General features: G+C 53.6%; 1 protein-coding gene across 9 annotated transcripts in view; it reads left to right on the top strand.

The window, feature by feature from the left end:
* TMEM63C (transmembrane protein 63C) overlaps positions 1 to 25,677 on the top strand; it is a 73,856-nt gene that overhangs the window by 12,120 nt on the left and 36,059 nt on the right. For 5 of the 9 annotated variants that reach the window (XR_001795384.3, XR_007911656.2, XR_007911659.2 and 2 more), the window contains 2 exons: positions 8,073 to 8,220; positions 24,913 to 24,964. The gene's annotated coding sequence lies outside the window, so the exon portion shown is untranslated. Of the gene's footprint in view, positions 1 to 8,072; positions 8,221 to 21,133; positions 22,273 to 24,912; positions 24,965 to 25,677 lie in introns of all 9 variants that reach the window. The other 4 variants (XR_011384934.1, XR_011384933.1, XR_007911657.2 and 1 more) reach the window with 3 other exon arrangements.

The raw sequence follows: 25,677 nt of genomic DNA on the forward strand, positions 1-25,677 counted from the left end.
GCTGGAAGGGAGAAGGAGGGACTTTTATTTTTTGTAAATAGACTAAGTGCCTCATTCCTTTTTTTTTTTTTTAAGATTTATTTATTTATTTGAAAGGCAGGGTTAGAGAGAGGTGGAGGGAAGGAGGGAGGGAGAGGAGGGGAGAGAGAGAGGAAGGAAGGAAGGAAGGAAGGAAGGAAGGAAGGAAGGAAGTCTTCCGTCTGCTGGTTCACTCCTCAGTTGGCTGCAATGGCCAGAGTTGTGCTGATCTGAAGCCAGGAGCCAGGAGCTTCTTCCGGGTCTCTCATGTGGGTGCAGGGGCCCAAGGACTTGGGCCATCTTCCACTGATTTCCCAGGCCATGGCAGAGAGCTGGATCAGTAGTGGAGCAGCCGGGACTCAAACTGGCGCCGATATGGGATGCCAGCCCTGCAGGTGTAGCTTTGCTTACTATGTCACAGTGCCAGCCTGGGACTTTTAATTTTGCAGAGATAATTTACTTAAAAGGATCTGAAACAAAAGTGGCAGGATGCTAACATGTCTTTGTTCAGTTAACTTTATTCTGGTTTTATTCTGGCCACCGTTTTTGTGTCCAGTTTTCAAAATTCAGAGCAGTAATCAGATGTGGGAGGAGAGGCACCGACGTCTCCCTGGGCCCTTGGGTAAGGGTACAGGAGGAAGGGACAGCAGGGTTGATGGGGGGTGGGGGAGCCAGGAGAGGGGGGCTGGAGTGTCCTGGCCAGCAGGCTGTTTGTGCTTCTGAAATGCTTGCTGGTGACTTGCATTTGTCTAGCCACCCTCTCTCGCACCTTCTGATTTAGCACCTCTGCTCCCAGGCTATGTAGACAGGAAGTCGCATCCTGGGGGAACCGTGTGTAATTTTATTTTATTTTTTTTTTAAGTCTAGCTGATATACTGAAGGTCGAGGGAAGAAGCAGGCCAGTATATACAACTGGACATTAAAAGTGGCAAGTAGCCACTGATCCAGAGGCAACCGAATTCTTGCAGCACACTGTCTCCGACCATACGCAAATTCAGGTGAAAGCCAGCAGAAATGACAGTTTCCTAGGAAAATTAAATCATCAGTTTGATGCCAGGAGAATTGGAAAACCCAAACAGATCAAGATGGAACCGAATTTTTATAAAATTCTCCTCCCAAAATACCCCAGGTTTAGTCTAATTTCTTCCCAATAGCCATTGCAGCCATTTGGGAAGTGAACCAGCAGATGGAAGACCTTTCTCTCTGTCTCTCCTTCTCTCTGTCTGTAACTCTACCTCTAAATTTTTTTTAAAGATTTATTTATTTATTATTTGAAAAGCAGACCTAAAGAGAGGTAGAGGCAGAGAGTGAGAGAGAGAGAGAGAGAGAGAGAGAGGAGTCTTCTATCTGTTGGTTCATTCCCCAGAGAACAGCTACTTCCAGTGTTATCTAAACTGCACCAACTATACCAGGTCACAGAGAAGCAAAGATCCCAAATTATTCTATGAAACCAGAACAGCACTGACATAACAGCTTGATGACAGCAAAAAAAAGTTACTTAAAAATCTCATGTATAAATATCAGTGCAAAATTCATAAATAGCAATAAGTAAAATCATGTAGCATTATACTAAAAAATAAATATACCACAAGAAAGTTTGGTTAAGAAACACAGATTGGATATATTTTTAAAAGGATTTATTTATTTATTTGAAAAGCAGCTATAGAGAAAAAGGAAGAGACAGAGAGAGGACTGCTATCCCCTGGTTCCAAATGTCTGCAATAGCCAGGGCTGGGCCAGGCTGAAGCTAGGAATCAGGAGCTTCCCCCAGATCTCCCACGTGGGTGCAGGGGCCCAAGGACGTGGCCATATTCTACTGCTTTCCCAGGTGCACTATCAGGGAGCTGGATCAGAAGTGGAGCAGCCAGGACACGAACTGGTGCCTATGTGGGGTAGCAGCCCCCAGATTGGATATTTTTAAAACTGTTAATACAATTGAATAAACTAATAGTTCAGGCGAGACAAAAAAAAAAAAAAAAAAAAAACTCCTTAAATACTGACATTAAATTTTAAAAATGCTGACATAAAATAGATTAAATTTAAAAAGCCCTTGATTTTAACTCTTATTTAATAGGAAGAATGGGCTTTGCTTAACATGGTTGTGTGTGTGTGTGTGCACACACACAGAGGAAAAAAGACAAGGAAAGAATTATTGTTATTACCTTGAATCTTCAACATTGCTCTAGAAGTACAAGCCAATATAAATTTTGAAAATAGAAATTGTAAAAGAGACAAATTTATCAAAAGATTGACCACCTGGGGGAAAAAAAAAGAACAAGTTGGTCAACTGAAAAAACTATTAGAATCATGAAAGAGGGTCTGGGGCTGTGGAGTAGTGGGCTAAGCCTCTGCCTGCTCTCCAGCATCCATATGGGCGCCAGTTCAAGTCCCATCTGCTCCACTTCCAGTCCAGCTCTCTGTTCATGGCCTGGGAGGGCAGCAGAGGACAGTCCAAGTGCTTGGGCCCTGCACCCGCCTGGGAGACCTGGGAGAAGCTCCTGGCTCCTGGCTTCAACCTGGCCCCGCGCTGGCCATTGCAGCCGTTTTGGGAGTGAACCCCCAGATGGAAGACCTTTCTCTCTGTCTGTATGTCTGTCCATCTGTGTCTGTCTGTCTGTCTGTAACTCTGCCTCTAAATTAATAAATCTTTATTTAAAAAAATCTTGAAAGAATACACTGTTAGTTCCCTGGCACTTGGGACAGGACCTGACACAAAGTGGTAGATATCTGTTGAATATCAGTGGAACAAAGCACACTTAATATGCAGTAACAGTGATAGGAATCACCAGCGTCTAGTGGTTCCTGCTTGTGTTCCTGATCTGGCCTGTTCTTCACCTGTCTACCTGGAGGATGTTCCACGTGAGCTTGAGAAGAATGTGTGTCCTGCTGTTGGGTGAAGTGTTCTGTATATCTATATATTAGATCCAGTTGGTCTATAGTGTTGTTCAAGTCCTTTGTTTCCTTATTTCTTTATTTAAAGACTCTATTGAAAGTCAGGGTTACAGAGAGAGGGGGTGGGGGAGGGACACAGAGCTCTTCATCACTGCTTCACTCTGCAGAGCTGCAATGGCCGGCGCTGGGCCAGGCTGAAGCCAGGAGCCAGGAGCCTCATCCAGGTCTCTCACATGGGTGGCAGGAGTCCAAACACTTGGGCCATCTTCCGCTGCTTTTCCCAGGCTATTAGCAGGGAGCTGGGTGGGAAGTGGGGCAGCCGGAATACGAATCGGCACCTGTATGAGTGGAAGCTTTACTGTTGCACCTCAACACCAGCCCCTTTGTTTCCTTATTGACCTTTTTTTTTTTAATGGTTCCATTCATTACTGAACGTGAGGTATTGAAATCTCCTACTGCTATTGTGTTGCTATTTCCCCCTTCAATTCCATGTTTCCTTTTATACAGTTGGGTGCTTTGTTGTTAGGTACATCTATAGTTATAATTGTTTTTTTAAGATTTATTTTTATTTATTTGAAAGGCAGAGTTAACACAGAGAGAGGAGAGGCAGAGAAAGACACACAGAGAGAGGTCTTCCATCTGCTGGTTCATTCCCCAATTGGCTGCAACGGCCAGAGCTGCGGCATTCCAAAGGCAGGAGCCAGGAGCTTCCTCCGGTCTCCCACGTGGGTGCAGGGGCCTGAGGACTTGGGCCATCCTCTCCTGCTTTCCCAGGCCATAGCAGAGAGCTGGATCGGAAGTGGAGCAGCTGGGAATCGGACTGGCACCCATTTGGGATGCCGGCACTGCAGGCAGCGGCTTTACCCGTTATGCCACAGCGCCGGCCCCTATAGTTATAATTGTTATATCCTCCTGATGAGTTAACTCTTTATCATTATAGAATGTCCCTCTTTGTCTCTCGTAGCAGATGTTGGCTTATTTGTGTGACTGTGGCCACCCCTGGCAGTACTCGCTCACCATCATCTGTGCTGCGGTAATGATATCTGAGAGGAGTTCAGTGGTAAAGAACAGGCATTGCCTGACTCATAGTTGTGGAGGCTGGAACGTCCGAGATCAAGGGGCTGGCATCTGGGGAGGGCTTTTTGCTGCAAGATAACAGGATGGAAAGCGTCATACGGCAGAGGACATGCTCAAGAGAGCAAAGGAGGCCAAACTATTGTAGCATTCACTCCTGTGACAGCAGCACTAACCCATTAATGGGAGAATCCTCATTATCTAATCACCTCTTTTTTTAAAACTATTTTATTTATTTATTTGAGAAATAGAGTTACAGAGAGAGGAAGAAATAGAGAGAAAGGCCATCCATCTGCTGGTTCACTCCCCAAATGGCCACAACGGCTGGAGCTGAGCAGATCCCAAGTCAGGAGCCAGGTGCAATCTGGGTCTCCCACAGAAGATTCTTAAACGTCCCATCTCTCAGCGCTGTTGCATGGGGATTAAGTCCCAGCACATGAGTTCTGGGGACACAGTCTGGTAGTTACTGTGTGCGGGAGGCCTCTGGTGCACCCTTTCACTTCCAGCTTGGCGTGTCCGTGTGTAAGGTGAGACGCTGGAGAGCGGTACGCTTTGACAAGAATGTAAGAACTCGTTTCATTCCTGCGAGAACCCTACGCAGAGAGCGCTATGGTTATCCGCATCGCTAGACAAGGAAACTGACTCATTTCATTCCTGTGAGAACCCTACGCAGAGAGCGCTATGGTTATCCGCATCGCTAGACAAGGAAACTGACTCGTTTCATTCCTGTGAGAACCCTACGCAGAGAGTGCTATGGTTATCCGCATCGCTAGACAAGGAAACTGAGGCACGGAAAGTCACTTATCCTTGATCCGGTAGAGCTGGGATTTGAGCCAGGGTCTTGAGTTTATGTTCTTTGTACCCATCCTATTACACAGTTAAACTGGGATTTTAGATCTAGGAGGAAGGTGGGGACGGACAGAAAATGGACGATTCCAGCGTGACCTCAGGACGACTGTCTGGCTAGCCTTTTGAGGGAAGCTATGGAACTGGGCCCTGCTGTTGTCCTTAACACCACAGTAAGTCCTAGATGAGGCAAAGACTGGATGAAAACCCTAACCGGACTGGCGGGAAATATGGACAAATATGTTTATGACCCTCAGAAGCGAAAGCTTTTAGACAAATCTGAAACTCAGAAGTTGTATGTTGTTCTGCCTTTCAAGTAAATTAATAATAAAATTTGTTTAAGATTTATTTGTTTATTTGAAAGGCAGAGATGCAGAGAGAGAGAGAGAGAGAGAGAGAGAGAGAGAGGTCTTCCACCCACTGATTCATTCCTTAAATGCCTGCAACATTGGGGCTGGGTTAAGCCAAAGCCAGGAGCTGGGAGCTTCCTCCAGGCTTCCCATGTAGGTGCAGGGGCCCAAGCTCTGGGGCCATCTTCCACTGCTTTCCCAGCTGCATTAGCAGGGAGCTGGAACATAAGTGGAGCAGCTGGGACTCCAACCAGTGCCCATACAGGATGCCGGCACTGCAAGCAGAGGCCTTTTAAGCCACAGTGCTGGCCCCAATAATAAAATTTTTTAAAAATATTTATTGTAGGTGTCAGTGCTGTGTCATAGTGAGTAAAGCCACTGCCTTCAGTGCTGGCATCCCATATGGGCACCATTTGAGTTCTGGCTGCTCCATTTCCGATCCAGCTCTCTGCTATGACCTGGGAAAGCCGTAGAAGATGGCCCAAGTCCTTGGGTCTCTGCACTCACGTGGAATACTGGGAAGAAGCTCCTGGCTCCTGGCTTCAGATCAGCACAGCTCTGGCCATTGCAGCCAATTGGGGAGTGAACCAGTGGATGGAAGACCTCTCTCTCTCTTCCACTCCTTCTCACTTTATGTAACTCTTTCAAATCTGAAAGATTTATATTATGTATTTGAAAGACAGTTGCAGAGAGAGGTAGAGACACAGAGAGTTAGGAAGGTCCTCCATCCACTATTTCAGTCCCCAAATGGCCGCAAAGGCTGGGGCTGAGCTGATCCAAAGCCAGGAGTCAGGAGCTTCTTTCGGGTCTCCCACATGGGTGCAGGGGCCCAAGAACTTGGGCCATCCTCTGCTGCTCCCCCAGGCCCATCAGCAGGAAGCTGGATCTGAAGTGGAGCACCCAGGACTCGAACTGGCACCCATATGGGATGCTGGAGCTGCAGGCCAGGGCTTTAACCTGCTGTGCCACAGCACCAGGCCCCAATAATAAATCTTAAAAAAATTAAAATTAAAAAACTGAAATGGCAGTCTGCAGTACACATGACAAAAAGTTAATTGCCCTAAAAATCAGGAAGATAAATGAGAAAGGAACATCAAAATACACGCAGACGCCAACCAATCTGTACACAGGCTAACAGGGCTGCTCCCTGTGGCAATTCAAGAATTACAAATGGAAACAAGATATCATCTGTCAGTTCTCGCGCTGCAACGTCTAAAGAGTTGCTACTGCACCGTGTCGTGTGTTGCAGAGGATGGTAAGGGACGAGCAGTCCTGCGTGCCAGAGCAAACGGGCCCACCGCTTGCAGAGGGAACCCTGGGCGACGTTTGGCGGAAGTTTACAGGCACGTGACCTGCAGCGGAGGGGTGGATCACGTGACTACCGTCTTGCGCATGCTCAGAGAGACATCATTCGAGACGGTGTTGGCGATGTGTGCAGCACACAGGTGGATTGGGACGGCTGGGTTCGCGCACGTCACAGGATAGTCTGTTCGGTGCGAGGCGCTGAGCCACTGACCGGTGAAGGGACGGCCTGTGTTGCTCTGTGTGCAAGGGCAGGGCCCTGGGGAAAGTTTCCTGGCTCAGGGACATTTAAAGCGAACATGCAGACATGGGTACTTTTGGTCCATATGTATTTTGTCCATGTTTTTGGAAAAATTCTAGAAGAAAATGTAAACAGGAAACATAATGTTTGTGTTTGGGGTGGGTCAGAGGTGTGGGCTGACAGGGGCAGACAGCCTAGATTTCATTGTGTATTTTGTAGAAGGGTTTGATTCTTTCCCACAAGCATGTTATTCTCAGAATTTTTAAAAAATAGGACTTATTTTATTTATTTGAAAGAGAGGGAGAGGGAGAGAGAGACCTTCTATCTGTTGGTTCACTGCCCAGATGGCTGCCACAGCCAGGGCCTGGCCAGGCTGGATCCAAGAGTGTGCGGGTCTCCCACGTGGGTACAGGGGCCCAAGCACTTGGACATCATCCGCTGCTTTCCCAGGCCATTAGCAGGGAGCTGGATCGGAACAGAAGCAGCCAGGATTCAAACAGGCGCCCACACGGGATGCTGGCTGGGCCACAGTGCTGGCCCCAGATTTTTAAAATCTTGAGGAAGAAGCCGATGATCAAAGGAGAATCCTGAATGAAACGCCTCACCCTGGGCTGCTTTTCCATTTGGTTTCTCAGCTGGTTCGCCTCTTCTTGCAGGCATAACTTTAATCGGGCAGGGCCCAGGAGGTCATCCCCAGTCTGTCTGTCTGTGAGGAGAGGGAGCCCTGGAGGGGCCGCAGCACGCGTCTCAGGGTCCCTGGTTATGCTGTCTGCGGAGGCGGGGTCTTACGACCCCCTATGTGCGCAGCCTGAGCACCCCTTTGGACCCGTCTGCACTTTCCCTACATTCCGCCGAATCCACAAGGGGACCTTGTTAAAGTGCGCATGCCCAGGCGCCTTCCTGGGGATTCAGACCCACTGGATGGGGTAGGGCCCCAAAGCTGCGTTTTAGCAGTACCCCCATCAGATGATTCTCAGAAGGAGGTGGCTGCCGGCGCCCCTGACCTCTCTCAGCCCGGCCCTGGTGGCAGCATCTGTGGCATGTGGCTGCCAGAACTCACTGGGGTGAGGGTGGAGGGGACAAAGCCACTGCTTCCACTGCCGCTGCAGAAGTCGGCCCGTGGTCCCCTCCCAGGCCTGTGCTCAGCTAAGATAAGTGATACCTTCCGGCTCACCCACCCCGGGGTGCTCACTTGCTGACCTGGGTTTGGAGAACTTCGCAGAGCTCCCCTGGGGCAGCAGCACCTGTGGGAAGGTCTGGGAGGGGCCTGGGCTTGGGGAGGAGCCGCAGGGAGGACTGGGATGCAGGCCTGCCCGCCCTGACGGTGTTCCCTTGTCCCTGTGCTACAGAGCTTTGGAGCAGCCACCCTTGTGGCCGGGAATTGAGTGGAGACACAGCTGGGCCACTCAGAGGCAGCGTTTCCTGGGGCCTGATCAAGAGGAGGAAGGCCTGGTGACCGCCCATCAGTCCGAGCCCCGGCCGCACCTGCTGCACCAGGTAGGTGCCCCTGCCGTCATCCTGGCCATCGGGTAAGCCCGAGAGCACCAGCCCCTTGGGAAGTCCAGGGAACGTGGCTGTCCTGGCTGCTCCCCTGGCCCGTGGCTCTCTCGTCACCACTAGGTGAAAGACCTTCCCAGACCTTTCTAAGCCACAGCCTGGCGGGAGTGGGCAGCCCATCTCCAAAGGGCGCTGTCCAGGGTGACCCCGGTAGACTCGCTGGTTAGGATGCCCTCAGCCCTCGGAGATGCCTCGCCCCGGCTGAGCTTCTAGCTGAGTCCCCTGAGTGGCTCCACCCAGCCGCAGCTGACCCTGGCTTGGGGACACGGCGTTTGGAGGGGTCCCTGACTGGACACTTTCACTGGGTGAGGATTGGGACAGATGGTGTCTCCACTGCATGCTGGAGCTGCGAGGGCCTCTGGTGACAGCTCCAGCCATGGTCCCTGTTCCCTCCCTCTCAAACACTGCACATAGCCTCATGTAACCAACGCTGATGTAACATCAGGCGCGGTCTTTTGGACATCACAGGTGAACATCTCGGGAATAAGGAGTCATCTCGTCAAAACTGTACAGGAGGGGCAGGCGCTGGTCTAGTGGCTGAGACACCTGGGCCCCATGCTGGGCCACGTGGTTCAGTTCCTAGCTCTACTTCTGATTCCAGTGCACCCTGGAGGCAGCAGCTGATGGCTCAAGTCATTGGGTCCCTGCCACCCTCTTGGGAGACCTGGATTGAGCTCGCTGCTCCCAGCTTCCACCCTTAGCCCAGGACCATTGCAGCCTTTTAGGGAGTGAGCCAGCGGGTGAGAGAGCGCTCTCTCTCTCTCTCTCTCTCTCTCTCTCTCTGACTCCTTCTCCTTGCCTTCCCCTGCTCGGTCACCTCTAGCATTTTATCCCCCCTTGCAAAAGGGGCCTTGACTGTGACTGACATCCCCAGCTTGGATGTGTTAAAGCCAGGTTGGCGTCCACACGTGGCTTTCTTCCCTGTTTAAGTAATTAAATAAGTTGATAAATAAATCTTTGCAACAAAGGACGCGATAGTGCAGGAGGCTTTTTCTGGAGGAAGCCAGAGCTGAGACAAGATTTCTCCTTCTGAGTGTGTCTCAGATCTCTTTGATGTGAAGCAGGAAGTTATTCTGGACGGGCCGTTGGCCAGGAACATTGCGATTGCCGCTGTTATCAATAAAAGGAATCTGAGATGCGGTTCTCCGTGCACAGTGCTCGGTGGGCAGGTCTCTCTGAGCTGCCCTGTTCCCTGCCTGGGATAGCGCCCTGGGCTAGGAGCCTTAGCCATAGGCTGTCGTTCACTCCCAGCTCCTGGCCGTGCCCACTGCCCAGGCCCCTGTCCAGAGGCTGTGAGAGTCAGCGCTGAACAAACCCAGGCTCTGGACCCAGTTCCACCACCCATGAGCCTGCTCAGCTCTGTGCACTTAAAATGGGGGTAACAGTGGCACCCCTGGGTGCCTGTGAACAAGAAATAAGTTCATCTCTGTGAAGTGCTGGAAACACCTAAGTCCCAGTAAGCGCTTAGCACATTAGCTCTGAGCATAACAGGAGCTCGCTCTCTCCCGGGCACACTCTGCTGCCTGCCTGCTTAACCTCTCCAAAGCGCAGAGCAGTCACCTCGCTCCCCTGCTCCACAGTCATCCGTGGCTCCCCACTGCCTGTTCCACGGCTGCGCTTTAACTTGCTGGTGAAGGGCCTTGGAGGCAGACACTGCAGAATGTTTGCATTGCACATAATTATGAGTCAGCAAGGTCTCTGGAGAGGGAGGGTCTCACCCTCAAGGTGGATAAACTGGGTTCCTAAGGAGTGGAAGTGCAGGCATCTACAGCCGTGCAGCTGCGGCTCGGATCCAACCACAGCCTGGCTGCCGGCACTCCTGGGGATGGGGTGCCAGATGGGCACACGGGGTAGCTGTGTTTTCCCGGGATCTGCTGGAACTGCAAATGTAGTGAGCCCTGCTTTGGACTGCAGCCCTGGGCCGCATCAGAGTGAAGGGGAGGATACCTGGCCCTCACCCAGGACAGGCGGCGGCCACAGCTGTGCACGCGCTCTGATCGGGTCAGATGAGACGACACTGTCCTTGGTCATCGCTGGGAAGTGGCCAAAACCTGGACTCCTGCAGCCCAGGGGGGAAGCCCGAGACCAGCAGAAACTGCCCCAGCCTGGGCCTTGGGCAGAGCGCTCGGCAAGCTCCCCCTCCCCCACTGTGCGTCTCAGTGATTCTCCGGCAGAAGAGGGTCCGGGTACTGCAGAGGGAGGAGCGCGGGTTTGGTGTAGGAACGGCTCTTCATCTGACGGGGAGACCTTGGCTGTGTCAGGGAGCTCCTCTGGGCCCTTGTGTTTCCATCTGTGAAATGAGGAAGCTACTGGCCACTTTCTTTGAAAAGATTTATTTATCTATTTGAAGGTCAGAGTTACAGAAAGAGAGGAAGAGACAGAGAAAGATCTTCCATCCTTTCTGCTTCACTCTCCAAATGGCCACAGCAGCCAGGGCTGAGCCAGCCCAGAACCAGGAGCCAGGAGCTTCATCCAGATCGCACACTTGGGTGGCAGGGGCCCAAACTCCTGGGCCATCTTTGCCCACTCTAGCAGGGAGCTGGATCGGAAGTGGAGCAGCCAGAATTTGAACCGGCGTCCGTATAGGATGCCAGCATTGTAGGCGGCAGCTTAACCCACCACACCATAATGCCAGCCCCTATTACCTGCTTTATAAGGTGAATGCAAGGCACACATAGAACAAAATGTGCAGAGTGTGGGGACAGCGCCTGCACGGCGCAGCACATGGTCAAGTGCAAGTGTTCTGATCAGACAGCAAAGTTGTTCTTCTAGGCTGTGGGGGGGGGGGGGCTGTCTCAGAGGCTTTTCCACTGAGAGCCTTGGGGTCCCATCGAGCCCGGGAAGCCAGGAGTGAGGTGACAGAGAGGGGATCACACAGGCTGTGCTGGTTCCCGCAGGCTGGTGTTTGCTTTCTCCTTATTCATTCAACAAATGTCAGGTCAGGCGTTTGGCACAGGAGTTGAGAGGCAGCTTGGATGCCTGTGTCCCATATTGGGCTGTGCTGTCTGGGTTAGAGTCCTGGCTCCGCTCTTGATTCCAGGTTCCTGCTAATGTGCGCTGTGGGAGGCAGCAGCCAACAGCACTCGCGTCCCTGCTACCTCCATGGGAGACCCAGATGGAGTTCCAGACTCCCAGGTTTGACCTGGCACAGCCTCGGCTGTTGCAGGCACTTAGAGAATGAACCTGTGCATGGAAGATCACTGTCAGTTTTTCCTCTGCCTTTCAAATAAATGAAAAAATAAATTAAAAATTGAAAAATGAATGAATTTGCTAGGAATCCAGAAACTGGGCTCGACCCTGGGTATTCAGCGGCTGGGAGACAGACTCAGCCCGTGCTGCGTGGGGCCTCTGTTCTGGTGGGGGCAGGGGCCATAGTCAGAAGGAAGGGTTCGGCAGTGTGGTGGGAGGGGCAGGCGCAGGACCAGGAAGAGCAGAGTGGGGACAGGTATGGGGAGCACCAGAGGAGCCGGGTGGGGAAGCCCCTCACCGAGGGGGGTAACGTTTGGGCCACACAGATGATTTACTCCTCTCAGAGTCCCTGGGAGGCTGGCACTCAGGATTAGGGTCTTTCATGAGATCCTGGGACAGGAGCAAACTCCAGCAGCCCCTCTGGTCCCAGCCCCAGTATTGGCATGCCCTTCCTCAGAAACCGTCAGTAACTCCCCACTGCCTGACCACTTAAATCATCGCCCTGAGAGGCAGGGCCTCCTGCATTGGCCCCAACCTGCCTGATAGCTCACTAGACCCTTCTCCCCACCTCTGCAGCCCAGCCCGTCTGCCTGAACCTTCCACGCTCTGCTCCTCTCCTCTACTCATGTGTCCCCTGCGCCCACACTGCCCCTGTCCCCACTGGTTTCTGTCCAAGTGGAAACCCATGTGCCCTCCAAATGCCACCTCCTAGGAGCCTTCCCTGACTGCCCGGGCTGTGGTCTCTGAGCCCAGCACCTTGGCTCGTGCCGCTCCCACTGCTCTTCCTCTCCTTGGGCTTGGGTGTCGGTTTTGCTGTCTGATCCTTGTACCTGGCTGGAAGCGCCGGGGGCAGAGCCCGGGCTCCTTCACCTCCAGCAGGTCTAGGGCTCTTCAGACACTGGCTGGATTGTGTCCAAGCTCAAATCTGCCCCATCTTGCCCTGTCCGGCGACACTGGAACAAGCCAGGTGACCGCTGGCAGCTGGGACCCGGCCCAAGCCGATGATAGAGGCATATGCTGGAGTGAGCAGGAGAGGAGAGAGGAGGACGGAGGTGAGGGGTGGTAGAGAAGCCAGTGAAGGCAGGGGAGGCAGGGGTCCCTGCTGTATTTTTTTCCCACAGGCAGATTGTCACAGACAGAGGGTGGCTTTCTGTTCTTCCTCGGAACACCTGCTCCCTTCAGCATCCCCGCCAGTGCCTCCTGGTGTCTAACCAGAACACCTCTTGCTGCGGCTGGGCCTCCCTTTCTCTGGTTCCATACTCTGGATTCAGGTCTCTGTTCAGCTCTCCCTTGGCCTGGGTCACACTGGCTTTCCTGACCTCCACCGCAGGGGCAGGAGCAAGGTCAGGAGGTGACCTCGGGCCTGAGGCTTGTGCTCCGCTTAAGGAGGTCAGGACCCCCAGAGCCACTCGGGGACTGTCTGGGGGCTCAGGAGCGGGACCACTGTAAGTCATGGAGGTCACGCCAGCCTCGCCCTGCACCTCAGCCCCCCTCCAGGGCTAACCTTGTCATGAACAAATCCTCAAACCGAGTTCCCAGCGCGGTAGCAGGTGTTTCTCAGGCCCCTCATGTTCCAGATCTCTGTGTCTCCCTCAGGCCTTGTCAGGCCACGGGAGGCAGCCTCCGCCATGTCACTGCCACCCGCCGCAGGAACAGCTGTGACCGGGGAGCCCCAAGGCAGCCAGCGTGGCTGCCACCCAGTTTGGACAGATGGGCTGGGCTCTGGGGGGCAGGCTTCAGCCCGGCCTTCCTCCTACCTCTGCTGCCCCCAAGGGTGTGCCGTTCTCTCGGGGGCTCTGAACTCCCCCAGGACCCAGGACTTGCCCTGCCCTGCCCCTGTTGCCCTCTGTGCTCTGGTGCACGTCTGGCCTCCCGCTAGGCAGTCCTGCCCTGACCTCTCTGTGGGAGGAGGCCCGTATGTGCTCCAGCTGGGAGCAGCCGTCTGGGCAGACAGTCCAGGCCACATCTTACGCTGCAGCCGGTGTCTCCAGTTGGGGTTGTCGAGAGGTTTTGCACAGACCCTGGCAGGCAGTAAGCCCTCAGCAAACGTGTGCCAGTGTTGACCATCTTTGCAGAGCTGCCCGGGTCAGCCCCTCCCCCAGGCAGCCTTTCTGGACTCCAGGTGCTCCTCTATGCTTCCAGCCTGCTTTAAACTTATGCAGCCCCGTGAAATCTCTTTGGGATCTCCATGCCCTCTCGAATCCTGTGCCCCGGCTGTAGGCACCCTGAGCGCAGGAATGATTTTGTGAGTGACAGGTGGCATGTGGGAGACAGGATTGAGCCTGCCAGAGCTGACTTTTCCAGGGCGTATCTTAAAATACCAGGCTGCCCACACTGGGGTCTGGGGGTTGGTTGGGGACTGGGGAGGAACCCCCATCTCCTGCTTCATGGGCTACGTCAGTGATTTAGAGCAGGGGTCCTGTCCCAGCAGTGTGGTGTCACCCAGGAGCTTGTCAGAGATTCAGATTCTTGGGCTGCACCCCACCCTGCTGCAGCGGAGCCTCTGGGGTGGGGCCCAGCCATCTGCAGGTGACCAGCCCTGTGGGGGATGCTGACCCACTTGAGTTTGAGGTCCTGTGCTCTCCTGTTTCAAAGTAACTCAGATGCATTTTCCCTTAAACCAACCCCAAAGGGAAGGGGGGGGGGTCTCTGTTCTGGGCTCCTGGGTCCTGGCTCTCAGAGGACTTGCACCCTGAGTTTGAGACCATCGTGCAGGCCAGGCAGGGGTGATGGGGACACCCCCACACAGATACACTAGATTCTCCCTCCTCCCCAGGCAGGCCCCAGATCAGAGAGGGCGCTGCCCCCACCTGCCTGGAGCCTGCCTTATGCCCGGTGCCACTGGCTGGCATCCTCTCTGAGGCAGACTTCTGGAAGGCTAGGGCTGCAGACATGTAGGCTCACACCCCATGAAACACACAAATCCACACGCACACCAGTGCTAGACACCACTCACCACGCACATGGACAAATGCGTAGACATGCAAGCCCTTCAAAGCACACACGAGCACCCAGACCCAAGCTATAGTCACCAACACATCCCCCAGCACATCCAAATACCCCCGAAACCCTCACAGATGCACACACACATCAACATACCTCAAAGCACACACACACAAATGCATAGACCCACTATGTTTGTTTTCTTCATCTTTTACCATTTCTTCTATTTGTCGAAAGGCAGAGTGGCAGAGAGAGAGAGAGATTTTCCGTCTGCCGGTTCACTCCCCAACTGGCACAATAGCCAGGGCAGGGCAGGCAGAAGCCAGGCAAGGCAGCAGGAACTCTCACCAGGTCTCCCATGTGGGCGGCTTCTTCCACTGCTTTCTTAAGCACATTAGCAGGGAGCTGAATCAGAAACAGGGCAGCCAGGACTTGAACTGGCACTCTAGGAAGAGTTGCCAGTGGCACAGGCGGCGACTTAACCCATTGTGCCAACACAGGAGCAAACAGGCAGGCCACGGTTGGGTGAACATGTGCTCATTTTCTAGGGTAGCTGGAACTAACTCACGCAGACTGAGTGGCTTGAGGCAACTGAAGCGGAGGCTGGAAGTCTGGAGTCAAGGTGTGGGCAGGGCCAGGCACCCTCTGCAGGCTCCGGGGAAGGATCCTCCCCCTACCCCTTGTGGCTGCCAGCAATGCTTGCTGGTCATTGGCTTGTAACCGTGTCACTCCAGCGCCTGCCTTATTAGGACCCCAGTTGCTGAATTTAGGGACCACCCTAATATTATGTATCGTCTTTTAAACTAATCACATCTGCAAAGACTATCTCCAACCAAGTTACATCCAACAAACGTGATCCCAAGTGGACCTGTATTTTAGAGGGACGTCATTCAACCCAGAAGACCCACACGTCCCCAAACACACAGATCCGAAGGCAGAGAGCTGCACACGCACACACAACACACACACGCCTTGCAGACAAGGCCTCTGAGAGCCCCAAGGGAGCCAAGAGCCCCTCCATGTCAGCTGCTTTTCATTTGGGTTTCGCTGCTGGGTTTTGTTTGAAATGGTTAGATGTGTGTACAGTACAAACCTCACATAGCAAGGGGAGGATGTAGTAAGAAGTCTCCCCCACTCTGCTTCTGTGGCTGCCTCATTCCTCTCCCAGAGAGCAGCCAATGCCAATGACTTCTTGTGAATCCTTCCAGAGAAGTCTAGACCCATGGTGGCGCACACACACAGCAAGATGCACGCACCATGTGTGGTCAGCATCTTGTGCTTGCACTTGGCAGTGAATCTGATCATCCATTTCTGTCTGCTCGGGGTCTCCGTCACCCCACTATGTGCCCTCTGAGATCCTTGCCTCCCCTCCCCCACCCTCGTTCCTAGCATGGTGCAACAGAGGAGGTGTTTGGTGAAGGCTGGCTCTGTGTGGACATCCGTGAGTCATCAACAGCTGGTTGGGTCTGAGTGGGACGAGGGCTCGGCCTCCCAGCTGCAGAGCCCCTGTCGATCAGAGCCTGTCCTGGCAGCAGCAGGTGGTGGGCTGGAAGGCACCCAGCAGTGGCCTGCCTATTTGCTCCTGTTGTGCACTGGCAGCCTTCATCCTGGCTCCAGCTGGGGCCGACTCTGCCATCAGGGCCTCTACCACGCTGCATCCCTGTGAGCCCCTCCCACGCCTTCTCTCCTCCCTCCCGACCCCCTCTGGCCTCCTGCAGAGGAATCAGTCAGGGCAGAGGCTGGGGAGAGAGCCATGCTGCCAGCCTCTTCGCCCAGGGGCCCGCTGATGGCAGTCCAGGGGAGCATTGCTCAGTCTCGCTGGCTGGAGGCCACGCGGAGACTTGTTGCCATGGAGACGAGAATCACAGCCAGCATGGCTCAGGGTCGGGCTGGGGCGTGCTGCTTCTCCCAGTGGTGGTGAGTGTGTTTGCTCAGAAATGAGATAGATGTGCCACATTTTTTGGTAAACCAAGACAGAAACGGAAGTCCCAGTCCAAGATTTTGCCATGCCCTCTATCCGTAGGCTTTGAGGGCTGCTCAGCTCCTCAGAGACTGGGCATCCAGGGCCATGTTAGCCAGCCCTTCCGCGCCCGTCTGTGGAAAGACAGGGTTAAGGCAGAGGAGCTGGGAGATCCCCTCCAGCCAAAACACTCTGTTGGAGGGTGAGGGGCCAGTGAGCCCCACCTCTGCACGGCTGCCTGTCTCCTTTCTTCACCAGATAGTTGTCATGCACTCAGGCCTGCCCGGTGCAGCAGAGAAAATGACCAGTAGTGCAGCCCAGGCCCTGCCGTCAAGGCCCCTAGCCTTTGGGGGGGGGGGGTGGTATCTGCTGTGTCATCCTGAGAGGAGTGGCCCATTCTAGGTACCAAGCACGTGGACTGAGCCAGCACTGGGTGCTGGGCTGCGCTCTCAGTGTTTCCTGTGAATTGGTTCCCTTGATCCTCACAGCTACCTCGTGAGGCAGGTGCTATTTACATCTCCATTCAACCTTGGGGCAAGGGGGGAGGGGGGAGGGGCTGAGCTGGAGGCAGGGCAGGCTGACCCTAGGCAGAGCCGCGCTGGGCAGGCCTCTGAACCCCTTCCCATCGTCACACTGTCTTATGCTGTAGTCAGCCCTGTGCTGTGGCTGCCGGGAGGAGTCACTGATTGGGTGGGGGGAGGGCAGTTGGTGACAAGGGCTTGCCTCTGGCTTCCAGGCAGACCCCCCAGGGGCCCGGTGGTCACCTTGGCCTGGATGGTTTGGGGTCAAGCCTTGCTCTTCGTGTTCCTGACCCAGCCAGGCCCTGAGGGGGATGGAGAGGAGATGGCACACAGTTCAGACCTTGACCTGCTCTATTCCTTTCTTCATTTTTTTCTCTAATTTATTTATGTGAAAGGCAGTACAACAGAGAAAGAGGGAGAGAGATAGAGATAGAAATAGAGATAGAGAAGAGAGAGAGAGAGAGAGAATCTTCTGTCTACTGCCTTACTGAAAAAATGGCTGAAACCAGGAGCCAGGAACTCCGTTCTGGTCTCCCACATGGGTGGCAGGGGCCAAAGTAACTTAGGCTGTTTTCTGTTGCCTTCCCAGGTGCGTTAGCAGGAAGCTGGATGAGCACAATGGAGCAACTGGGACTCAACGCAGCACTCTGATATGGGATGCTGGTGTTGGAAAGGGTGGCTTAACACAACACCAGCCCCTAGTTAAAAAAAAAATTAAACGGATTTGTTTATTTGAGAGGCAGAGAGACCCTCAAAGAGAGGAAGAGGGAGAGAGTTCACTCCCTAAATGCCTGCAATGGTGCCAGCAGGGAACTGAAGCCAGGACCTGGGAGTTCAGTCCACGGGGATGGCAGGGACTCAACCACTTGGGCCATCACCACTGCCTTGCGGGGTGTGCTCTAGCAGGAAGCTGGAACTGGGAGCAGAGCTAGAACTCAAGCCGGGCCCTCCGGTGTGGGATGCAGCCGTCTCCACCATTGGGCCAAGCCTGCCCCTGCTCTGCCTTCTGCACAGGGGGCCTGTGCTGGGGCTCCAGGCCACGTGCCCTGCTCCCCTCCCCATGGACAGGTGTGAGTAGGAGTTGGTCAAAATGAGGGCACTTGAGGGACAAGGGAGATGGAGCTGAGGCAGGAAGAGGAGCCAAAGCTGGCCATCTGTGTGCCTGGAAATACCAACCTTTGCTTTAAAACATTCTAATTATGAATAATTCTGCAAGTAAAGAGTTTCTCAAAAGCATTACAAATTTTAAAAGAGCATTTAAAGAACATGGTGTAATTTTCATTTTAAATTTTGCTTTCATTTTTCTTTTTTTAATCTTTTAGAATCGAGATCATTTAGTTCAACAGCATCATACCTGCTGTTTTTACTTCGTATTCCGTCACCCCTTCTCCTGCTCCCTGTCTCCCTGCATTGCTGCTGGGCTACCAGGGCCCTGGGTGTCTGTGAAGTCCCCACAGCTCCCCCCACTTGGGTCCAGTCATGGCTGCTCACTGGCCTGGGACCATGGGCAGGAAGTGAAGGGATGGCACCTTCTGGCAAGGAGAGGCGCCCTGTGGAGGTCCTGGGGCTGCGATGGGGGGAGGAAGTGACTCGCCCAGCTTCTGGCCTGCTCCAGGTGGCCACCTTTTCCCCACTGCATCCCAGCTCCCTCTCACACCTGCAGTTGCTCCTCGCCTTTAGCCGAGGGTCCCACGGATGCAGTGAGGGTCTGGGGCCGTCTTCCCGGGACAGACAAGGCCGCTGTCTTCTCAGTTGTGCCACTGATGCAGTGCAGTCACAGACACTCAGTTTCCAGCTCTGACTGTCTCTCCAGGTCGTGACTTTAGGCCAGTTGCTTAACCTCTTTGAACCCCAGTTTCTCTAACTGTGAAATGGTGGTATCAGCTCCTACTTCTTAGGCTTCTACCTCTTGGACTGCCTGTGAGGAATAAACAGTGTTAACATGTACCATGCCTGGCCCATCACCCACATTGGCACCTTCCCCTTCTCCCTTCCTCTGAGGCTTTCTCAAGCCCGGAGTATGGCCCCGTGTTCACCATCAGCACTTCTTTCTCTCCAGTAACTTCTGTCTTGAGCCTGGCTTCAGTGCCTGGAGGAGGCACCAGCCAGATGAGCGGGAGGATGCTGTGGGGTGCCCAACTCCAGTGCCACTAACTGATCAGGGCAAGTCCTCAGTGCTGCATATGGTGGCTTACGGCGGCTTAACCTGCTGCACCACAGAATTTCAAAGAAGGAATTATATGCTTTCAGAATCATGGGAAGGGCTAGAATCTGGGTCTTCAGAAGAGAGCAGAGCTAGCCACTAGACAGCCCACTTCTCCTCCACAGTTGGGGGACCCTCCCCGGCACCAGTGAGCTCATGTCACCTCACCTGCAGTCCAGGCTCAGGAGACCTGTGCAGCCTGTGCCACAGCTGCCTCTTCCATCCCCCTTCCTGGGAGTCAGAGGGAGAGAACCTTTCCTTACCCCAGCGTGACTTGTGAGTGAAACACAGCCCAAGCCCCGGGACGGTGGCTTTGTCCTCCCTCTGCCTCCAGGGCATCTACTCAGTGGAGCCTACTTTATATCCAGAACCCCAGGTGTGAGTGAGTGTTGGAAATGTGCTTCTCAGCTTTCTAGCCTCTGTGATGTAGGAAGGCACCCTAGAAAGAGGTGGGAGTAGATGCTGAGGGCCATCAGCCGTGTGGGACAGGCAGCCCAATAGATTTGTTAACCCAGGCTGCGCATGAAGGGACTTGGCACAGTGCTTGACATAGCGCTCACTCGGTACACGGGAGCTGTTACTTTCATTACTGGACCAGAGCACCTGTGAGCTCTGCCTGGCCCTGCCTAAGAGAAGCCGCAGCAGAAGTGTGTGCGCTGCGTGGTGCTGTCCACGGTGCTGAAACCCTGCTGGCCCCAGCTGCTGGCTCCTTATTATCACACAGCTTGCAGAGTGGGCACCACAGCGGGCAGGGGCCTAATCCACTCGTTCCATGCTGCTTCAGAGGTGGCTCGAGGGCTTCTCAGGGAGGCTTGGCCTGGATTCGAGGAAGAGGGTAGCACAGGAAGCCATTTTTGTCACTTGGTTTACAAAAAGCCTCCATGCATATCTCCCTTAGTGAACCCTCATAACGCCCTGGCATTGGCAGGACAGACATGCTGATATTCATTTTGTGTAGGAGAAGCTGAGAAGCAAGAAGTTAAGTGGAAGATAATAAATATTAGAGCCACATTCACCCCCAGTGTCCCAACCCACAACCTCAGGCTTTCTCTACTCCGTGCTATGACTTGGGGAAGGAGACTTGGTAACCAGTAGAGTGCTGTGAGCGTGCAAAATCCCAGGACTCAAGTAGTCTATCACAGTATGCAAATATTTGCAAATCACTCACATCTTATTCATTCCTACCCCTGCGTGGGGCTCCGGATGAAGAGTCATCTGTCTTTCATTGAAGTCTACTACTTGCCGGTCACAGTGGAAAACCACGGACAGTAAAATAAAGGATGTGGCCCTGCTGTCACAGATGCCACAGATCTGTTGGAGACCTTACTGCTCATGTCCATGGGAAATGAGAGCACAGTTCCAGGCAGTCGTAGCAAAGGCCAGCTATGTAGAGTGTGGGGAAAAGGTGTTGACCAGGCTGGCCATCTGAAAGGAGGCCCCAGAAAACAGGATATGAGCTGTGCTCAGGACCTGGAAGTGCTGATGAGCTGCCACTGAGCCCAGAGGGATGTGACTGAAGGGTGGGGCAAGGGCTCTGAGACTCCAGCAAGATGTAGGACTAATGGGAGACAAGCCAGAGCTCAGAGTTCCTGGTGCAGAGGCAGTGTGGGGCTCTGCACATCCTAGCAGCTCTCCAGAATCTCAAGGCCAGCGGGAAGGGAATGACGGGGTCACACAGGAGGTGGAGGCGGCACTAGTCTCCTGAGCTTCCCTACTGCAACATGACTCAGGGCACCAGGCTACCACTGTTTGTCCTCACAGCTCCTTCTTATCTGGGGGAGACAAGAAACTCTGGCTCTTTAAGGACACCTTGTCTAGATGCAGAGAACCCTGGAAGTCTTAGGCAATGGTTCTCTATCTCAGCTGCACAGACTCAACCAAGGATTCTCATTTTGTAACGTCTTGGGTGGGGTGTGGGTATTTGGGTCTGCAACACCTTGCAGGTGATTCCAAGGCCTGCCCCCAAGTGTCACGGAGAGCACTGAATGGGGAGGCAGAATATCCAAGTTCGCATCCCGAATCCACTACTTTCCCCAGCCTTCAGTCTGCCGAAGATTTGGTCTCCTGATGTGTAAAGTTGGACAAACCTCCTTTATTGGGAAGATGGAAAGTTCAGAGCAATGAAGAGCTCAGGATACTGGGGGCGGCGGGAGATTTGTGGCCAACAGATAAGGTGGGTGGGGAAGGACATACATCAGAACCCCTCATTCCAGCAACACCCCTTCCCCTATAGGGTCCCTGGCTCCCTAGCAGGGAGTGTGGGATGAAGCTACTGAGCTGACTTCCTGGAAAGGTGTTGCTGCCCTTGGGAGGACACCCAGAGAAGAAGGGGAGGGGAATCCTGGTTTGCTTGTTTAGGTCCAGAACCATGAGAGATAATCTTTCCTTTTGTTAGCAAAAAAGGTGATGAATTATTGCGGAGACTGAGAAGGCCAGATGGCAAGGGGGCAGGGCAGGAGCTGTGGCTTTGTGTACTGGCAGTGATGGGGCTGGAGGAGGAGGTGGGGTGGCTTCCCACCTGCAGCATCTGCTCCTAGGACACAGCTTATGGCTACAGGGATTCTGTCACCCCGTCACCATGCAGGGCCTGTGAGCAGACCAAGTGCAGGCTGAGTGACTCCAGGGGCCAGTTGGCTTCCTGGCTCAGTCCACTGTGCTTCCTGCTGCATTACCCTGAGAGCCCAGAGAAGGCTAACTCTTGGACTAAGCCTGGGCAAAGACATCCCCTTCCTCTGTGCCCTGTCCAGTATTGCCCAGGTGACAGCAAAGCACAGAGGTTGTGAACTGCCTGGATTTAAGATAAACTCTGCCACTTACTAGTGCCTAGACCCTGGACAAGTTGTTTAACCTCCCTGGGCCTTAATTTTCGAGGGATGGTTCTCATGCCCTTAGGTGCTTGTGAGAATGAAGTGAGCTAATTCTTCAATTGTAATTTTTTAGCCCATAGCAAATGTTGAGTAAATGGTTGCTATTAATAAGATCTCCCCTTTGTTATGCCCTCTGGACCTTCCTAACTCTGAGGACATCCATGGCACTTGGGCGCCCCACACAGAGGACTTGGCCTGGAGGTGTCTGGCTCATCTGGAAGGAAGGCGGAGAGAACCATATTTGCCTGGATGGTTAGGAGAGCAGTAGGAGAAACCAGGCCTGGTTTGCAAGCCAGGACTGAGCAATGGGTGAGTGGTGCTCACTTGACAACAAAACTTTACCTGAGATGCCAGATTTGGGCGCAGGGAGGAATGGGATAGGAAGAGGGCCACATACTCTCCTATCAGAATAATTTGTGCAGCTATGGGTGGGGTGACCTGAGAATTCCGACTCACCCACCAGCGTCTTCTCCCACTGCCTGTCCTTGACCCCAAGGCAAGGCTGGCCTTGGCTTTCTACACCCAGGAAGAGCAGAGGCAACAGCCACCCACCAGCTGTAATGTGAGAGGTGTGGGTGGTCCTTGCCGTCCCCACATCACTCCTCTTGTCCATCCCAACACAGAGTAGATGGAAAGAGACTAGGAAGCACCCAATCTGGGCCCCTCACCACCATCTCCCAAAAGCACTGGTGGCCGGCGCTGCGGCTCACTAGGCTAATCCTCCGCCTTGCAGCGCCGGCACACCGGGTTCTAGTCCCAGTCGGGGCGCCGGATTCTGTCCCGGTTGCCCCTCTTCCAGGCCAGCTCTCTGCTGTGGCCCGGGAGTGCAGTGGGGGATGGCCCAAGTGCTTGGGCCCTGCACCCCATGGGAGACCAGGAGAAGCACCTGGCTTCTGGCATCGGATCAGCGTGGTGCGCCGGCCGCAGTGCGCCGGCCGCGGCGGCCATTGGAGGGTGAACCAACGGCAAAAGGAAGACCTTTCTCTCTGTCTCTCTCTCTCACTGTCCACTCTACCTGTCAATAAATAAATAAATAAATAAAATAAATAATAAAAAAAAGCACTGGTGATGGTGGTGATGGCACTGGCTAACGGTGAGCACATGTGTGTTTCTCAAGCATTGTGCAAAGGGCTTTGTGTGAATCAGCTCACTTCATCTTGGCAGGAACCCCTGTGGTTATCCCCATTTTCCAGGTATGGAAACTGAGGGTCAATCCGTCACACAGCAAGAGTGGGTCTGGGATTTAAGTCCGAACAGTCTGGATTCAGAAAGCCTGATTCTCCTTGCTGCCCCAAACAGGTTATTTGTCCTCTGCTGTGCGTGTAATATTCAGAGCGACACATTCCTTGATGCTCTCTTGCCCCAGGCTGGTTCCCCTGCTGAGGGTTCCTTTAGCACCCTCAGGTTAGCGCCCTTGGGCTTCAAACTTCATCCTTTCCAGGGCTGATGCAAAGTCTGGGCTTTTTGGCTCTCTCCTTCACAGCCAAGAGCCAACTCTCCCCCTCCAGAAAGAAAGTCTGGAGATGCTGAAGGTGGGGGGAGGCAGAGGGGAAGCCTGGAGCTGCTCTAGGTTTCCATGGCAACAGCCTTCCGTCACTGCTGCCTAGGAGAGCTTAGGAAGGTGGGGAGGTGGGAGAGGGTGCGGATTGTTTCTTCTGCCTTTTTCCTACCTCCCCTGCCCTGAGTCTCGTTGGTCAGGTTGAACAGGAAAGCCTGTACCCGGTCAACCTGCTACTCAGTGAATTCTTGTTGGCTGGCTGGCTGGCTGTGTGGGTGGATGGATGGATGGATGGGTGAGTGGGTGGGTGGGTGGATGGATGGATGGGTGGGTGGTGCGTGGGTGGATGGATGGATGACTGAGTGCGTGGGTGGACGGATGGACGGATGGATGAACAAACCAGTGATCTATTCTACACTCCTGCCATGACGATGCATTTTCATTCTTCAGAAGGCTACGCTCTCTTCCCTCGGGGCTTGGACAACATGGCCCTCTCTGCCCACACTGCCCCTGCACGCTGCTTGTTCTTGCACCTCCTTTACAGCTCGGCTTGAGGGTCATTTTGTCAAAGTCTGGAATATCAAGGGCAGGCATTCAGCCTAGTGGTTAAGACTCCAGTTAAGGCTGGCACCGCGGCTCAATAGTCTAATCCTCCGCCTAGCGGCACCGGCACCCCGGGTTCTAGTCCTGGTCGGGGCGCCGGATTCTGTCCTGGTTGCCCCTCTTCCAGGCCAGCTCTCTGCTGTGGCCAGGGAGTGCAGTGGAGGATGGCCCAAGTGCTTGGGCCCTGCACCTGCATGGGAGACCAGGAGAAGCACCTGGCTCCTGGCTTCGGATCAGCACGGTGCACTGGCCACAGCGCGCCGGCCTCAGCGGCCATTGGAGGGTGAACCAATGGCAAAGGAAGACCTTTCTCTCTGTCTCTCTCTCTCACTGTCCACTCTGCCTGTAAAAAAAAAAAAGATTCCAGTTAAGACACCTGCTTTCCATATTGGAGTATCTGGGTTTTGATATTTGACTCTGGCTCTTGGCTCCAGCTTCCTGTTAATGCACACCTTTGGAGGCAACAGGTGATGGCCTGAGTTGGGGTTCCTGACACCCATGTGGGAGACTGGATTGAGTTCCTGGCTCCTGGCTTCTGGCTCCTGGCTCCTAGCTCCAGCCCTGGCCCAGGCTGCCCAACTGTCTGCAGGCATGTAGAGAGAGAACCAGCAGATGGAAGCTTCTTTGATCTCTCTGCTTCTCAAACAAATAAACAAAAATTTTTAAATGGAAAACTTTTGTGCTTAACCACGGATAAGTGAGGAGCAGTAGGCTGGGAGGGACTCCTTACAAAACAACCTGATAAAGGATGTGAGTGTGAACCTGAGAGGACAGAAGGGGCCCTGAGGCTCAGAGGGTCCCGGGACCCTGAGCCTTGTGGTCTGTTCACCGCATTCCTTCTTTTACAGCAACCCGGTCACTGAGTGGAGCCTGGCTGGAACCTTCCAAGAACTGACTTGGGTAAGAAATCTCCTTAATGAGGCAGGTTCACCATCCACCACTTCCTGGGCCCAGACTCCCCCTACTGGCCACCTGCATGCAGCACTGTAGCTTCTTGCCACAGCTGACCCTGCGCCCGACATGGCACAGGTGCCTGTGCTGTCCAGGACCCCCAGAGATGGTGCTGCCGCTGCACTGATGCTTGCTGTTCAGGTGCACCGTGGCCCATGTGATCCATTTCAAGTTTGCGACTTCATGCATCAGTGACCTGGGGTGGAGGCATAAGCCATGGGCAGCCTACGCAAACAGAAGGGACCAGAAAGTAAGGACAGTTAGGAAGACAAGACTCTGTAATCCAGAGGGTTGGAGTGGGAGAAGGTCTTGTGCCCTCCCTCCTCTTCCAGGGTAACTTCATTGAACCCCCTGTTTGTGTGAGTGAGCCTGAGAGGCCCCAGACTCCCAGGCCACCCCTCATCTCCTCCACGCCCATCCTCTGTCTTCATTCCCTTTTCCATCCCCATCACCAAACCTCTGCACTCCGTGGTGTCCCTGGAAGTCCACACCTACTTCTCATTTTACAAGTATTTATGTGATGCTTCCTGTGTACCGGGATGGTTCTACACAATTGGCCAATCTTTTTTTTTTTTAAGATTTTTTTTTATTTCTTTGAAAAGCAGAGTTATGGGAGGGGGCGTGGAGTAGGGAGATCCTCCATTCTCTGGTACACTTCCCAA

The sequence above is a fragment of the Oryctolagus cuniculus genome, chromosome 20, assembly GCF_964237555.1.
Source record: "Oryctolagus cuniculus chromosome 20, mOryCun1.1, whole genome shotgun sequence".
NCBI classification, from domain to species: domain Eukaryota; kingdom Metazoa; phylum Chordata; class Mammalia; order Lagomorpha; family Leporidae; genus Oryctolagus; species Oryctolagus cuniculus.